General features: G+C 34.0%; 1 protein-coding gene across 7 annotated transcripts in view; it reads right to left on the minus strand.

The window, feature by feature from the left end:
• LOC147078982 (uncharacterized) overlaps window positions 1–12,186 on the minus strand; it is a 274,685-nt gene extending 262,499 nt beyond the window's left edge. For 6 of the 7 annotated variants that reach the window (XM_085951899.1, XM_085951906.1, XM_085951928.1 and 3 more), the window contains exons 1-2: window positions 12,001–12,186; window positions 2,770–2,821 (exon numbers count right to left, since the gene is read on the minus strand). The gene's annotated coding sequence lies outside the window, so the exon portion shown is untranslated. Of the gene's footprint in view, window positions 1–2,765; window positions 2,822–12,000 lie in introns of those variants that run through there. The other variant, XM_085951891.1, reaches the window with a different exon arrangement.
• Between the last annotated feature and the right edge of the window lie 6,826 nt (window positions 12,187–19,012).

Genomic DNA, 19,012 nt, shown 5'->3' on the forward strand with positions numbered 1-19,012 from the left:
AAAGTTTTGTTATTACCTTATTTTATTTCCGGCGTAAATGACCACCTAATGTATGACAATTCATTCTAATTGCTTACATACCAGACATAGTATATTACATATTGATTAAATCACATTTACGCAGTACTAATTTATTATGAATGACAGCACATCTTCTTCGCAGATAAGCTGTCAATGTTAAGAGCATACTTCAGTTAAACGGCAAATAATATTCAACTATAAGCGCGACAAAATTTTGGAAAAAGTCGAGCTGTGAACACGTCAATTTGTTTCGTGATGGCGACGGGGGTATTAATTCTTAAATCGTGTAAAGATGACTAAAAACGTTACCCATTTACTTGAAAAAGAAAACATGTCAATGAATATATTATTATTGTTACTAATAGAACAATAAACAGAACATTAAATGGACGCATGTTGATTTTTGATGACAAATTATGCTTTGTTTTACGATCGTTTTAGAGCGTGCCCCAGCTGAAGTATAACCTTAATTATTAAGAGCGTCAGTGAAACGGCAAATAATTTTCAACAGTAGGTGCGACGAAATTTCTCACTAGTCGCCAATCGGAGACCAATTGAGGTGTCCACACGTCGATTTGTTTTGTCATGGCGTCGGATGAAAATATTCTTAAATCGTGTAAAGATGCTTAAAGAACTTTACGTATGTACCTACCTACTTAAAAAAGAAAATATGTCAATGAATATACTATTACCTATTATTAGTAATATAACAATAAACATAACATTAAATGGACGCATGTTGGATTTTTATGACAAATTATATTTCGTTCGGCACGCGTCATTTGCACAATCCACGCATCGCCTAGCCACGATCTTTTTAGACCATGCCTCAACTGAAGTATAGCATTAATAAGAGACTTTATAGAGCAAAGCATATTTATATGGAATGGTTAATCTAACGTCTGTACTATGTAACTCGATGGTCTGCAAACCTTTTTTAAAGGGCCAAATGGTACATATTTTAGGTTCTGCGGGGCGAAGAGGCAACTTAGAAGCTTTACCGATAAGTAGACAACTATAATTATTTTAAATACAGAAGGGATTATTTACATATCATTTCCCTAATTGGGGTTCAATGTTAGTACTCCCTGCCTTCAAAATTGATCGTAAATGTGACCTGTATTGAAATGTTAGTTAATTACAAGTATTACATATTTGAAAATATCGTCTCTGTTCTGGCAGAACACACTAACTGGAGAATACTAGTTTTGAGTAATTTGACTTTGAAGTTGTTAAAATGTTTGAATGGTCTATCATGTGAGTTTATTAAGTAATCGTAAAATGGATGACTTTAAGAAGGTTTCCAGACGGTAAAGTTTGAAATAAGGAACATTTTGGTATAACTAACTCAATATGTAATTTTTTCGAATTAGTGTCTTCTGCCAGAACAGTGACGATATATTATCACACATATAGGTGCTGTCAAATATATGCTAATTATATCTAATGGCCACCTGATGGGCAACGCACCAGTTACATTGGACGCAGCGAATGGGATAACCCATTCGCCCCAATTATTATCCCTTAGGACCGAATAAACATATCTCAATTTATAGCGATTTTGGGTTATGTCTGATACTGGACATACAAATATCATATTACTTTAGTGACAAATGGAATAAAAAAATAATGAAGTTTTATTTAATGACATTTTTTATTAACGTCAGTGGAATGTAAATTTTTGTGGTCTCCTTTATAGTAGGCAACATGTTGCCAACGTGGACACCGCTTAAGAGACCGTTATAGAAATTAATTAGTTTCGTTTCTTGGAATTTACCTTTTGAAATATAAACATACTGCAGCTTAATCATTTCCAATTGAAGCTCCTCAATTGTAAAGTAAATACTCTGAATTTGCATCAAGATCGTAAAAACGTTAGGTACTGAAACTGTGGGTTCAGCTCAGAAAATACACCCGCTGCGATTTGCGTAGGAATGGAGATTTTACTTATTTTTAAAAAAATTGACAACACAAACATATACCCCTCCATACGAACCCACCCCCACCACACTCGATCGTAATCGACCGTATCACGAGGCCCTACGGTTGGATGTGAAGCATCAGTAGTTTTTTTACGCCTGGCAATTTCTCAGGAGCAGATACCCAAGTCTTGGTCGCCACGCTCTCAAGTGAGTTTTGACTGAGTTTACTGAGTAGACTTAAGTTAATAAAAAGTGCCATAGGAGAGAAAAGCATGGAGAACTAACATAAAAGAAAATCAATTTAATTATAACTATAATAAGTACTAAAACCAAGCTAAAAACAAACTATCTGAAGAGATCTTCACGTCCGCAATAAGACAATTTTTGACAGCATACTTACGGACTTTTCACTTGTAGTTTCTGGGATTCGGCCAGTGGCCATGGGTTAGTAGGTACTAATCATTAGCATTCGCTACTTGTACTTATACCGACACGTGTAAACAGGCCGAATATTAATGCCTGTTTACACAATCATGACGGTATTGGTGCGAGTAGTTAGTACCAATGATTAGAAAGAAATAAGCCGGTGTAAACAAGCCCTAATATATGGATATGAAAATATATATATGAGTCTTATCAAACGATTCGCACGAGCCGGTACAAACCCAACACTAATTAAATAAAATAGCCAATACCTACAATTTATTTGGATACTTACACTGTCTTATGATAATATATTGTAAAAATTGTTATAATAACTTGCAACTGTATTATTATAATTTTATGAAACCCATCACCTCGTAGAAATATGAATATTCTTACTTACAAATTGTTACTATTCCAAGATGGGCACTTTCACTGTTACCACACTGCGGTTGCTGTAAATTAAAAATAAAGCATGTAAGTACATTTTAATTATATTGACCTTATTAATTAGAATAGATTTATAATTTTAATGAACATTGTTAAAGTAGTTATTTATTCTGAATACTTTGACAATGCTGTACCTATGTATTGTATAATAGTTAAGGCGTGTACACACCGTTGAAACCGTTGCCAACTGAATAAATATATATATCATAGTTTATTATACCCTACATTATTTAAATGGGTTATGTATTTACTTATATTTTTTATTGTCCGAGATTAATGAGCGAGTCAAGCCGTGTTTCTAATTTTATAATGTTGTCAACATCAGTCATTTGGTTTTAAAGCGTACACACAGAGTAAAAGTGGATAACATCAAAAAATAGTCGTTACAGTTATCATTATAATTTTACAATAAATTGTTTTTTTCCGAGATTTAGTGGGCAAGTCGAGCCTAGTTGTCGTTTTTATGACGTTGCAAACTTTTATACAACAACCAGTAGGTACAACAATTCAGAGAATTTCTCTTGAATTATTGTTGAGCCCTTCCACAATGCAGTACCTACATGAAAAAAATATTTTTAAACATCTGGTAGGTAGGTGACGTAAAATATGTGACCAGCGGCGACGAACCTATGGTATGCGTGCCACGTCTGATAGGCGGTGGATTCCGTTGACTCGCAAATGAATTGTAGAAGTATGTAAAACCCACAGAACAGAATATAATATATAGAATTCCGAAAGGCAATATTCAATATACTACATTTTGATGCAGGGTTTTGAATGTGTGAGTGTTCTACGAAAATGAAACACTCATTATGCACGTTCAATAGTGTGTGTAATACCTAAACCAATATTAAATGAGCATCAAAGCATAAACCGAGAGCACTTGTCCGTATTCGACGTATGACGTATTCTTGACACGTGTTTAAGTTTATCCCGGATTATTCCTTACTCGAGATCGGTTACCTGCTACTCCTTACCCGTTAGGTATTTCAGATCTCATTATTTATGAGTTCCCTGGTAAAACCATTGCCACACGTTACAAGAGAAAGCTCAAAAAATGGCAAATGACCCTAAAAATATCGTGTCGACTGTTTGGGAATGGAATTAGTACTGAAATTATAAAAGCGAAGAGGAATAAATACCAAAAGGAGAAGATCCAGATAATTTAGATTTTGTACCGAATATACTTATAGTGGATATAATTTTAGTATATTTCAACGATATATAAAAACGTTTAATACAATATTAATACTATAACAAAAATATGCATTCGTGTATCAACATAATATTTTGGTTGCGAACGCATTCTGTGGAGTTGGGGGCGCACCTGTTACAATGTTTTAATTTAGAGACTATTTTAGACTAACTTCACTCTACTTAAATTTGAAAACAGTATTTCCAAGGTTTCTTGATCGCAGTTTATATAAACTGCATATCAGTAAAAGGGTGAAACGCATTCAGGCATGATTAACAATATAGTAAATTTGGCATTAGATGATGGCGGAGAATTTGCAACATAATGCTTCTAAAAACTGTAACTTACCATCTGTTTTTTAATTGAGTGAATAAATAAATAATAATAAGGTTTCCACATTTACTTGGTTAGATATTCTCATTATATTATTTATTAATATATATTATATATATCATGAAGCAATTCAAAATATTATAATATACACTTAAGCCAGGTGTAGAATGAGAATGTTGTGAATTCAGCGCTCGAAACGGAAGAGTTTACGAACCGGAACGCTCGACAATTTTCTGAAGATATTAACATAGGTAGTTATCAAATTGTATGTGTATTTTATAAAAATAAGTGTGTTAAATTTTTTGTTACATGGCCTATCTAGCTCGGATGATCATTTTTTTTCCACGAGACGGACCGATAATTTTTATCGATTTTACAAGCCCGAACGGCGCTCCGGTCCATTTCGAGCCCTGGTTGTGATTGTCATTTTCACTCTTGTCAAAACGAATAATAATAATATTGTAAAAACTGGGTGGCCCGATAGTAAATGATGATAAAAAATTAAAAGAGAGCCTCCAAATAGTCAAAAATATATATCACAGTCTAAAAAAGATTTCCCACGAGTTTTTTTTAATTATATCGATTTAAATTTCACAGAACAAACGCTCAACTATCATTCAACAATGTTAAAAAAATCAGTGATGTTCCGTGGGAGTAGGCAGGGCATGCGTTGCTAAGGGTCAGAAAATTAAGCCAGAAATTGTGAATAAGCACTATAAACCTACATCTCTGATAGTAGATTCCGTGGATGTGAATTTCTATTTATATTTTGATAAAAAGTACTTTCGTTATTGTAATTCGCTTATATACGTTCAATTCGTGTTTTAATATAAATTTATGAAATCTATTAAATTACACACAAATTTTTAAATAGCCCATCGCAATACACATAAACAACAGTAGGTACCTATACTGATGTTCGTTGATCGCGATTTGCAAAAAAGGAGTCTGTTTACGCGAATAAATTTAATTTAATGTGAGTAAACCATGGTTATGTAATTTGCATAAGTAAAATAATCAATAAATTATAAAAAAAAATGCATATTAAATAAAACCATTCGGGAAATTAAATAAAGTATTTTTTTTAAATTCTATGTGCAGTCAAAATTCAGAATATTTCTTGCACTTGGAAATTTCGAAATGGCAATTCTTTCCGAGACAAGTTTTGAGACGAGTATTAAAATATTTTTTTTTTTTATTAAATCCATAAGTACTATTGATTCTTGCCAATCTCTGGTACCCATCGAATGTGATGTATGTTTTCTCCAAGTCGTCAAAAATAAAGTACCTACGGTATTCTAAATAATAAAGTATGATTTCAAAGAAAATAATTACAAGATAAAAAGAACTTTTATATACAACGTTTTTAAATTTTCTGTTGAATCATATAAACTTGACTTGGCTAGCTTAAACGACCAAAAAAAATTGTACTTGATAGAAATAATAGTGAAATGTCATATTGATTTCCATAGTAATGCACGTATATATTAATTAATAATTTAGTTGATAGGACCCCAGACCCCTAGCAACCAATAATGGTGCCGAAATAACTTTTCATACAAAACAGAATTAACTGAAAATGAACTCAATTCTACTTAAAGATGGCTAAAAGCATTGAGCAAGAATGCATTGGCATCGGTTCTGATATATTCTAAAAGTTTCAAATGTCTAGCTAGTCGGGAAGTTAGTTAAAAATCGATTGCAAGATGTGTACCGGACAAATAAGAATACGAGCTAAGAAAAATATTGTAAAAAATCAACGCTCAAAAATAAAGGACTGTCCTCTAGAAATCAATAAAGTTTTAGTCTAAAGACGTTGAATATAGACTCTATCATACTGGTTAATAATTCTTCAATACACTTTGTTATAATCCAAAACTCCATACTCTTTGATAACTATGTTTATGTACATGTTAAATTTGAAATATAATCCGTTGCTAATTCAGTGGAAAGGCCGTAATTTTTATACGGCTTCTTAATCGAAGTTTAAATAAAGTATACTTATATTAAGTAGTAAAAATGTGAAACGCATGATTACCAGTTGTATACTCTTGCTTGTTCATATTATTTTCAGATGATGCATCGGGCCAGCGCCCGAAATGAACCGGAGCGCACCGGAACGCAGCTACGGTTCGTGAAATCACATATATAATCGCTCTGTCTCGAGGAAGAATTAAATGTTGTTTTCCGGTTTGTGAATTATTAAAAAGTAATTAAATTCACTTATTTTATATTTACACATTTACAATTTAATACGAAGTCGGATTCATCGGAAAAAATTACATGTAAGACGTGTCGTAAACCCCATTTTTCGCCTGCGCCGCTGACGACTTTTGCATTTCATATGACCATCTAAAAATCTAAACCACTTATTTGTACATATATACACAACATTAGATAAAATATGTTATCTAACTAATATTTTCTGAAAACTATTGAGCCCTCCGGTTGTATAATTTTCAATTTCGAGCGGTACATCGGGCGACGTTTTCACACTTTAGAAACACCGACAGGAAAAAGTACTGTGGATATACAGATTACAGTCGCAGTTATAAATCCAAGGAAAAATTTCAGTGATCTTCGAGATTCAGTTTGTGCATTTAATTTTTCTTTGCAAAAAGCTTTGTAATTGTAAAATTGTAGAAGAGACGAAAATATATTAATATATTCAGACCCGCACACGGCATTTCGTCGCCCGTGTGGAAAATTCAAAAAGCCGCCCTATTCTATCCTCATTCATGAAAACACTTCATAAACAATGAAGAAATAAATAAAAATTGGTTTCACTTGAAAAGTATTAAATACAATTAGATATTATTGTGTATGTTGATATTCCTGCCTAAAGAGTATCATTAATGGTGCATAATATTATAAAGTGTAGTTTAAAATTAATAATAAGTCCACGGGTTGATATGGAGGATGGTTATGGAACACAAAAACAAGGCAAGTATGTTACATATCGGATGTGACTAGGGATTCCAATCCCGGGATTGATAAACATAATCCCGGGATTTCGGGATTGATTTTTTTATCAATTTTTATGGAAAATAAAATAAAAGCGAAAATATAACAGAAAAAATACTTTTAATAAAAAAATAACTACATTAGAAATAAACTGAGTTTGAATGAAGTGTGATTTATACCCATGTGTAGGTTGCCGATTCATTTTATTTTTTCACATAAATTATTAAAAATGGAAAGATTGGAAAAAAACAATGCTTCGCACTTTTAACAAAGTAATTCCACCATGATATCATACGTTTTACGGCAGTTTCATATTTGTCTGACTAATTAGATTTATGAAGCGGAAAGGCCATAAGTACGCCATGATTATTTGCTTAACGATTTTAAATCTCGCTAATCCATTCATTAAGTCTTTACTATCATAAACAGCAATCTCCTATTAAATTCATATTATTATTTAAATTACAATATTATTTACTCCGTTAAACTTGTGTATTTCCAAGATTGAACGTATACAATATTAACAATAAATGTCTTAAATAGTATAAATTATACTAGATTTATTTTTGACCGATTTCATCAATGTTATTTGTAAATATAAAAATTTTATATTTACAATGGAAAAAATGTCAATCCCGGGACCAGTCCCGGGATTGTCAAATTGTAATCCCGAAATCCCGGGATCAGAATTTTGGCTCGGGATTGGATTCCCTAGATGTGACTGTAAGGTCGGTACGATTCGCGAGTGTTGATAAATATGGGATAAACTTATACACGTCGTGTTAAATAATGTTATTTGCATTAAAGTATGTAACTATAACTGTGTTGTATTAAACTATATCAAGTAAACGAAACAAGCTTTCAACATTGGTACCTAATATTTGAGGACATTCCGGACGACTTATATTTCTTAACTTTCCTAACCGTAATTAAGCCATACTTGCATTAAAAGTCTTGATATAAACAATCGGCTTTTGCATTCATTACAACATTTTTCTTAGCTCGTATTCTTATTTGTCCGGTGGTTCTTTGTCCAGTAAAAATCTTGCAATCGATTTTTAACTAACTTCCCGACTAGCTAGACATTTGAAACTTTTAGAATATATCAGAACACGATACAAATGCATTTTTTTAATACTTTTAGCCATCTTTATGTAGAATTGAATTCATTTTCAGTTAATTCTGTTTTGTATGAAAAGTTATTTCAACACCATCATTGGTTGCTAGGGGTCTGGGGTCCTAGCAATTAAATTATTAATATATACGTGCGTTACTATGGAAATCAATATGAGATGTCAAATTGACATTTCAGTATTATTTCATCAAGTACAAATTTTTTTGATCGTTTAAGCTAGTCAAGTCAAGTTTATATGATTCAACAGAAAATTTAAAAACGTTGTATATAAAAGTTCTTTTTATCTTGTAATTATATCTTATTTATTTATTCTGCGGGTATATTGTAGTCTCTATTTTAAACGTGTAAAGATTATACTTTTCCTTATGTAATTACTTTTGGCGTATTTCTTTCTATGGTAGTTTTTATTCTGGAGAATATCTCTGTAAAGGGTGGCTGTTATAAAATTTAAATATGTAGGTAAGTACTTAGCATACAATGAAAACAAATTTATTTGATTTTTGCCGCCCCCTAAATTTGGTCGTCCTCTTTCAATGCACATTTTGCACGTATGGTTAGGCTGGGCCTGAATATATTATTACTTATAAGAATATTTATAAAAAAAAAATACCTATGTAGGTACTGCAAATGCAAGCAAAGTAAGAAATTTTGTTTCTCATTATCTCTCACGACTTATGTGGGCACTGATAACATTGAAAATATTGAGATAGCTGCCATACAATGATAATATTATGTATGTATGTAGTTATGATAAGCAATTGTTATTAAATACCTACACAAAGTTTAACAAAGTGCGTCTTATATTTGTCTTTAAAAATGTTTCGTTTTAACTTATTAAACCTCTGTTTCTCATCATGAAAGTAGCTACACAGTAGGTACCCAATACCATGTTTGTAGTTAAGGCTATACTTCAGTTGAGGCACGGTCTAAAAAGATCGTGGCTAGGCGATGCGCGGATTGTGGAAATGACGCGTGCCTAACGAAATATAATTTGTCTTAAAAATCCAACATGCGTCCATTTAATGTTATGTTTATTGTTATATTACTAATAATAATAGTATATTCATTGACATGTTTTCATTTTAAGTACATACGTAAAGTCTTTTAGTCATCTTTACACGATTTAAGAATATTTTCATCCGACGCCATGTCAAAACGAATCGACGTGCAGACACCTCGACTATCGCTCTCCGAATGGCAACGCGGCCGTAATTTCGTTCCACATACAGTTGAAAATTATTTGCCGTTTCACTGAAGTACGCTCTTAAGGTGTTTTGATACCAAATATCTGGGAACATACAATTAACTGGGACTGGCTCACACTATTGGGTGTGGTATAACAGAGTACTGATCATGAAGTCAAAGAACAATAATATACTATTTTCAATAGTTACGTCTGTATTATAATAATATGCATTAAAGTTTGTCACGTCGTAAATATAACGCGCATTAAATATTTGAGGGCAGTCGGTGCGCTTTATTATACTTTGGTTTTATGGCGTGACCGTCATTAAGTATCGTGATTAAAAACTTTGGTCTATAGCGATGACTTTTATATATATTACAACGTTTTTCTTAGCACGTATTCTTATTTGTCCGGTGGTTCTTTGTCCGGTACAAATCTTGCAATCGATTTTTAACTAACTTCCCGACTTGCTAGACATTTGAAACTTTTAGAATAAATATCAGAACACGATGCCATGCATTTTTTAATTGTCATTGCTTTTAGCCATCTTTAAGTAGAATTGAAATCAATATGACATGTCAAAATGACATTTCAGTGTTATTTCAATCAAGTACCTACAAATTTTTTGATCGTTTAAACTAGTCAAGTCAAGTTAATATGAAAACCAAACCAAAACCTAATAAAACCTTATTTTTGATTTTACAGTGGGTTGTGTTAAGTTAGGTTAGGGTAGGTTTGGTTTGATCTAAAAGACTTCAATCACATAAACGATCTGGAGTACCTACTGTACCATTAACTTATTTATAGGGCTCGAAATGGACCGAAGTGCACCAGAACGCCGTTTCTGCTCATACAATCCGCAAAATTATTGCTCTGTCTCATATAAATATTAATTTGACATACCTACTAGATATGCCATATAATGAAAAAATCTAAAACACATATTTTTGTAAAATACACTCACAATTAGATAACTTTGCTAATATTTTCGTAAAATTATCAAACACTCCGGTTCGTAAAACTGAGCACAGCTTATTTAGGTATATATTTATAACCAACAGCTTTCTATTTTTTTTGCTATAGGTATATTATAAAAACGTCATTCTGGGATTCCAATATTTTCAATCAAAAGACCGGTATCCCAGAATAATTGCAAATCCCAGTGTGTACTTCCCTAACTAGCATAAAATCTATTCACTCTTATAAAATTTAATTAACCAATATTATACTTATGTTGGTACTTCGTTACGTAACAAATAACTTGCTCACAACATAACAAAATTAAATCGATTGTTAATTATTAGGTAATACATAACAAAATAACGATTCGAATAATAACACAATTTCAAACTATACAATCACACTATGTCTACATGTCCATCTAATAAAGTAGACGTATTTTATTATTTTTGTTTAGATTCAAATTAATAAATATCATAGTATTGGTAGGTATATTACAATATCAGTGGCGAGGGGTGCATGTAGGCTGTCAAGATCCGACATAAATATTGCACACTAAACTTTGTCAGTCATACTTATTTGTTTTGATTGAACTAAGAATACAATTTGCAGCTGGTGCTGGATAGTTTTTAAAATTCAATTAAGCCCTGCCTAAACCAAACCATAATAGTTTAGGTGTGCTATGGGCGAATCGACAAAAATAGTGCACACCTTTTCAGTTATACTTATTTGTTTTCGTTGAATTAAGAATTTACTACAGATGGTGTAGGTTAGTTTTTTTAAAACCCATTAATCCCTGCCTGAACCGAACCAAAATTGATAATATTCTTCTATCTATAAAATATCTCAAATTAGCTATGTTCCAACGGCGTAATTTTATATATTTTATAGATAAACGAATATTTTTGACTATTATCTAGCATGTCTCAAATTAGGCAGGGTTTAATTGAATTTAAAAAAAAACTAACAAACACTATCTTCTTACACAATGTAGTCTTAGTTCAATGAAAACAAATATTTATATTTGACCGTCAAAGTTTAGTGTGCACTATTTTTGTCGGATCTTCACCTTTTGCCACTGGTATAATAATTTATATATTATTTATTAATAATTAGTAAACACTGAATATTATTACGGCATCATACGAATACACACAAATATGATTTTAATAATAATTAATGATAAACTTACAAAACTATCACTGTTTGAATTGTTTAATTTAATATTACTAAATCGTTTTATAAATAAATTATTCGAACAGTAGTAACGATTTTAACCGCACTTGCAATACTTAATTAAGGATTCCGAAAATAAATTTGACATTCTAATTGGATTAAATAATAAACAAACGGTGCAGATTACGAACAAATACGGTAACGTAAAAAAGTAAATAAACTTCAAAGAACTTACGTTTATTTTGCGATTAATCCTTGTAAAATTGGTACGCCTGCAGACACTACTCATCTTTTATACACTATAAACAAAATGGTGATCTTTTGAATTTGTTTACATTTTTTAAAATACACTTCGCACCATGTTTTTCAACACTTACACACAGCACACACAACACACCACCACGAAAAACACATTGCAAGTGACGCGGTGCAGTAAACTCGGCCCCAACCACCTGCCTTCACATTTTGCTGCCACTGTCAGCCACACTCCGCGGAGTGAGTAAAAAACGGCAAAATTATAAAAAAAAACGTCAACAAAAACCACGATGTCATTAGCTGTGTCCATTACGTACCGAAATCTGAACATAATCAATATTGCATTGCATTCACAGGATTAGATGTTTTCAATCAAAGTTATTTAATATTATAATATTTATTAATTAATTAATTAACAGTCGCCGTATAGATATATGTATAGCCAGTGGCGCACTCGGGATTTAATATTGGGGGGGGGGGGCAAGGAGGAGAATATAAATTAGTCCCATACGCTCTTTTTCTTCTTCATATAATTATTTTTACATATTTTCACAATACACGGCGGTATATTTTTATAGTTACTCCTAGTTTTTATTAAATTGGAGGCATAGTGGCGGTAACCGTTGAGCGTGTCATCAACGACTGGCGGATTGGCTAAAGTGACTAACAGCGACCATGCTGAACATGTGCGCCTAGTATGCTAAAACATTACTCAAATAATATCGGCTGTGTTACCCGCTTGGTCTAGAGAGTTACAATATTTATGCCGAATTCCACTGAAAAAAAAAATTCACTGAAAAAAAATGCCGAATGTTTATCGTCGATTTTTGGTTTTTTACTGAGGTTCCAAAATATTAATTGAAAATGGACAAAAAAAATATTATTGCATTTAACTTATACACAAACCTACTCAACACAACACAGCCTAATTTTTCGTTTATCGGTATTTCGTCTATTGCACTTGGTGTACCTACACCATGGCCCCCACATCCTGAAACGGGCCCTCAGGCTAGCATACTTGGCGGGCCGCCTACCTACCGCTAAGATTAAAGGCAGTGTGAAACACTACATTAACGTTTTTCAAATTGTGTTTTAGTTCAAATTAAGGGTATCTACTTATACAGTGAATTATTGGCGATTTTTAATACATCTACTTTAATAATGGAGCTGTAGAGTATCGACACATAATAATCAGAAATTATATTGCACAATTATATAATTTAAAATGTTCATGGCCATGAAGTATAATAGATTTTATAATATATTTTTTTTTACTAGCTAATTTATGATGTGTGTTTATCTCACTTATCTGGTCAACCCGACACGCCGGGCCCCCCACAACCCGGACCCCCAGGCTAGAGCCCTGTTAACCCTCCCCAGCCATGACCTACACCACTCCGGAATTCGGGTGGACACCGAGAATTTTTTGACAGTTCCATTAGGGATTGGGTTTCTAAAAAAACCCGACATTAGTGTTTCGAAATTTTTGTGTTAGAAAATAAAATCTAAGATTTTTTTCTAAAAAGGGTGCTGGAGAATAATTACAAATCAATTTTTTGCCGTGTTTTTATTTGTCTAAGCCCAAGGTATAGTTTATTGCCTTTCAATTTCAATGTTTAAAATAATTCTGATAATTTTCATGTTTGGGGGGTGCCCCCCCCTGGATGCGCCACTGTATATAGCAAGTATACTCAAAAACTTAGAAACAGTGGACGAGTTTGTATATCTGGGATCGACCGTCAGTGGAAAGGGCGGATGTAAAGCGGAAATAAGAAGGCACACACAGATTGCAAAATATGCGATGATACGTCTTACCCATGACCCCCATGAGAGGGGGGTGACAGGGCTCTAGCCTGGGGGCCCCGGCGTGACGGGTCGACCTGATAAATGAGATAAACACACATCACAAATTTGCCCTAATGTGAAAAAAGTCGTCTGTGGCACTATTTTATTTGTAGAATCTTAACATTTTAAAATGTCTAGTTATGTGATGCAATTGTTGACTACCTACTGTGTGTCGATATTCAATTGAATTTATTTAACAATACAAAAAAATTGCCAAACATACACCTTATACCTTTAATTTTACTGTAAAGCGACCCACCGCCTTTAACGCAAGCGATGTGTAGGGGGGCCCGGCAAAGATCTTGGCCTGCGGGCCTGCATCAAGATGTGGGGGGTCATGGTCTTACCTTTACCACTATATGGAAGGATCGGGGAATTTCGATTGCCACAAAAATGATGCTTGTGCAAACATAAGTGTTCTCTAAATTTTTATACGGAGTCGAGTCATGGACCCTGAAGGCGTGGGAACGGAAGGCAATTAATTGATACCTTTGGTATGTGGTGTTGGCGCCGAATGCTTCGTATTTCTTGGACGGAGCACAGGACGAACCAGTCAATCATCCAGAGACTACAGATAAAGGAACGGCTCTCAACAATATGTATGAGACGAATTCTGCCGTTTTTGGACATATTGTCCGGCGCGGACCGGACAACCTGGAGAGACTGGTGGTCTTGGGTGGCCTCCAGAGAAGGCGAAGCGGAGGAAGAGTCTCAGCGCGCTGGAGCGACCAAGTGAACGAGCTGACTGGGGGCACCATTCATTCTGCACTACGAGACGCGGAAGATCGAGAAGGATGGAAAGTCTTGGTCGCTCAAAGGATGACAAAATTTTAAAGTGGTCACGATCCTCAGCCATTGGTGTACGACTAAGAAGAAGTATAGATATAGTCTGACCATGACACGAAACTGTTAACATGATAAGCATGCTAGCAGATGGTAGTGCTAGTCATTGCTCATACTTCGAATGCAATATGCAGGCGCGCACACAGGGTGGGGGGGTTTCCTAACCCCCCTCAGGAATGGAAAAAATACGAATTATTTACATAGGTGAAACGAATAGGTATTATTTATTCTTCTTCGTCAGGATTTCATGACAGGATCTTGACTCGGATATTTTGGTTGTCGAGCAGCCTTCTCAATGGGTTGGTCACACTCCTCTCGGGATTCTACGACACGTAACGTGCGTGGCCACTGGAAGACCTCTGGTACTCATAAATTAGTGCAAACATTTGGGGCATACAATGTTTGCTTTAATATTCTGATGCGGCATGTCTAAAACACAATACAGCAGACGACACAAACGTACACCGATGATCCCAATGCATGATTATTAGACAACGTTCATTCGATATCCATCTGTGGATGCGACTAGTCGCAATAACTCGTAAGTGAGTACCCGTAGTTATAACTACAAGTCAGGTGTTCATCGCGAAGACTTGAAAATACCAAGTAGGTACTTATCTGAATATGAGAAATGTACCCGAAAAAGTGTCGCGGGGGGTCTGTAGTGAGACAAGAAGCTATACGGAATAGGCGGGGTAAATGTGGAAGTCATTGGCACCTGCTTGATTTTGTTAGTATACCTGTTGAGCTCCCCATAAGTACCACTTTTCTGGCAATATGGTATACTGCTTGTAGAAAATGATGATTGTTACATATTGAAATAAATGGTAATACTCGTAATTTGAACGAAATATGCAATCGAAAATCTTTATTTATAGCGATAAGGCTACTGCATTGCATTCGAATATATTCAATAACTAGCACTATCATCGTAATTCGCAATTCAGTGCCACTGCCTGAATTTCGGGCTTAAGATATTACCTAATACCAATGGCGGTGCCTACATCCTACATGGAACCCCCGGGCGCTGACATATTTCAAAACATATAATAGGAATTAAGCCAATCAACTTTAAAGGCATGTGAAGGTCAAAAATTAAGAATTTAGGCCATCTTTTCGAGCTAAATATCAATAATCAGTATACTGTAGCGTCTAAATCAGTGGTGCACAAGCTTTTTGAAAGAAGGGCCAATTTATCCATTTTCTAATTTTTCACGTGCCGCAAAAATAATGATATAGGTATTATACTAGATGAGATATACATTTTATGTTTTATTTTTAATTTAATAGTTACATAATTTTATCAGCAATTTTACTTCAATCACTCTCCACTCGGCATTACGTTCATATTTGCACGATGGAACTTAGCGGTGAGATTTCTGACACTGCATACTGGCAGCAAGCATTTGTGTTTATGGTTGCTATCGTCAGTATAGCACTGAGGTTATCATTGTTCGAGCGGTTTCTGTGTTGAGACTAGTTTAGTTTTAATAAGGAAAACGCTTGCTCGCAAATGTAGGTGCTTCCAAAAAGACTTGCACAAACGCCTTATTACGTAGGGTGGGAAACTGCTCTTCAGGAAGATATTTGTAAAAATTCTGCATATCGCCTTCCTGATATTTCGATCTCAATTAATCGTTGTTCTACAAAACGCATTAAGTTTTCTATCAGTGACGATTCAGATTATATATCGTTGCTACTGCATAGTTTGTTCACATATCGAACACAGATTTTTATCATATTCAATGAAAAATTTGGCGATGAATTACTTGTTATTTTGGGCCGCAACAAATGCCATTTCGGGCCGCGTTTGTGCACCACTGGTCTAAATAAACTGACGAGATTAGGTACCTACACTTACGTATTATAGATTATTCCAAAATAATTACTAAAATGTCTTCTTTCAATTTTAAGCGGACACCAAAAAGACCGATTGTCAAGGGCCTCGCGTTATCTCTGAAAGACCCTGGTTATATGTATTAATAAATATAGTTACATGTGAATTATTGTACGTATCTAGTTCACCGTATTACAGTTCAGCATGAGAAGTCGACCAGCTTTATCAACCAGGTTGGCATCAAGTGTTCTACCGCGCCCGAGACCTCTGTCAGTGGGAGACTCGTGGCACTCATGGTTTAGTGTATCTATCTGGATGGAGCCATTCCTCATCCTCCTTGTTGTGTGTCCTCACGTAGTTTTCCAGGTTGAAATCCTCCCTGCACGACATTATATTAGTTACCATGTCCATACGTACCAAATAGTTGGAGAATCCGGCGCAGACAATCCGAAGAGAGTTGGTCCTTTATCTGGTATTCACTGATAATGGAAACGTTTGTTCGTTTGGCCATCCACGATATTTTCAACATCTTTCTCGATTACTAAATTCAGGCGCGCACACAGAAAAATGGTATGGGGGTGGGGTTATATTTCGAAAAAAATATCCATAATAATGTTTTTTTGAATGCGACGGTCAACGAAATTTAGCAGGTGCCACTGACTTCCGTAGTTACCCCGCCTACTACTCATAGTTTCTCGTGGCTTCAACCATGGACCCCACATTTTTCGGTTAAATTACCCATACACAGACACTCCGCACTTTAAGCCTAAAAATGAACACGTCGCCTGCAGCTATAACTATGATTGCTCACCTACGAGTTATTGTGATCTGTCGCATCTACGAGTGGTTATCGTCTTTCAACATAATATTATCAATTTTTACCATTACATATTACCTTTTGGTGTAAATTTTGCATCTACCTTTACCGGAGATGCTCATTTTAAGTTAACTTTCAATATTTACCTATCAAAAATTGCACCTGCCATTTTTTCAGTATTGATTAAAATAATAATATACTTATAACAAATTTAATATTTATACCAGCACAACAATTTTTTTAATTACTTTATTTTAGGCCTTTTAGGGGGATAAAATAAAATAAAGAGATTGGAAAATGGGGTTTTATAAATTTATGTTACGTAGCTCATAGCGACATAATAACTGCTTTATAGTGCACCGTGGAGTGTAGAATATAAACAATTTAAAATCCCCATTTTGTTTTTAAATTAGTACGTTTTTAAATTTAATGGTCAACGTCTTGTCCATTCATCCTATAGTGGCGACGGGCACAGCAACTAATAGGCGAGTATCCGCATTCCCCAGTAGTTATGTCTGCAGGGCATCGCAAGCCTCAAAGTAAGGTGTATGGGTATGGGGATTGTACATGGAAGTCATGTGCACCGGCATGATTTTGTTACCAACTACCCCTTCTTGTCGCATGAATTAGCATTAGGACAATATTGAATCACCAAAAGGGAATTTTATTTGAAAAAGCGAATGCCAGACTGCACGGACAATAAAGTCGCCGAAATCAATGAATTAATATTATTATAAAACAATATTTTTAACCTCTAATTGCGTCTTTAAAAGTCTTACGAAGGCTCTTTAAAATAGGTATTGACAGCTATTAATATAATATGTATTCCATTATGACAAATACTCCAATTTAGCATAATTTGATGAGATGATAAGAAAGCGCCATTTTGTAATGTAAACAAAAAAATCGGTTAGTGTACCTACTTATGTACGCGCGTTAGAAGTTATACTTCTTTGGCGTAACAAAACAAAATATTATTGCAGAATGTACCAACATTGGAAGAAAAAAATTTCAAAACCTGTGTTTGAAAAATTTAGTAAACCGCTATTCCTGATGACTGTACAACTATTTTCGTTAACAATAATAATTTATTACAAATCAAAAGTAAAACATAGCCTATTTAATGGTTTAACTGAAACGTGATATTGGCTTTTGAGATGAAACATAGTAATTATTATTTTCTTCAATTATTATAAACCGCTAATAAATAAATTGGCATGAGATATACGACAAATATTATCCTAAACTGTAAAAATATGTATTTTTGTATATGAAGTGTCTAAATATTGTAAATTTACAACATACCATTGGTTGAATTATTTACCAACTCAACATTCACAAAATTTATATATTTATTGATATATAATTTTACTAATAACTAATACTTACATAAATATAGCCTCAAATCATGATACACAACCTTTACAACGAAAAATAAATATACACTCCAATATAAATAAAGTTTTATGAATATAAATTAACGGTGTAAAATGATAGTCTCCTGAAATTTGATTATAAATATATATTTTTATTATGACACAATATTGGTTATGTTTACAACACGTGCTGTTTACTTGGTTGTAGGTATTGAACGACTATGCGCATGCTCATGTACGCTTGAGACCGAAATGAAAAATGAATAATCATAAT

This window comes from Rhyacophila brunnea, unplaced genomic scaffold (genome assembly GCF_057557595.1).
Source record: "Rhyacophila brunnea isolate RB1 unplaced genomic scaffold, BYU_Rbru_1.0 scaffold_10, whole genome shotgun sequence".
NCBI classification, from domain to species: domain Eukaryota; kingdom Metazoa; phylum Arthropoda; class Insecta; order Trichoptera; family Rhyacophilidae; genus Rhyacophila; species Rhyacophila brunnea.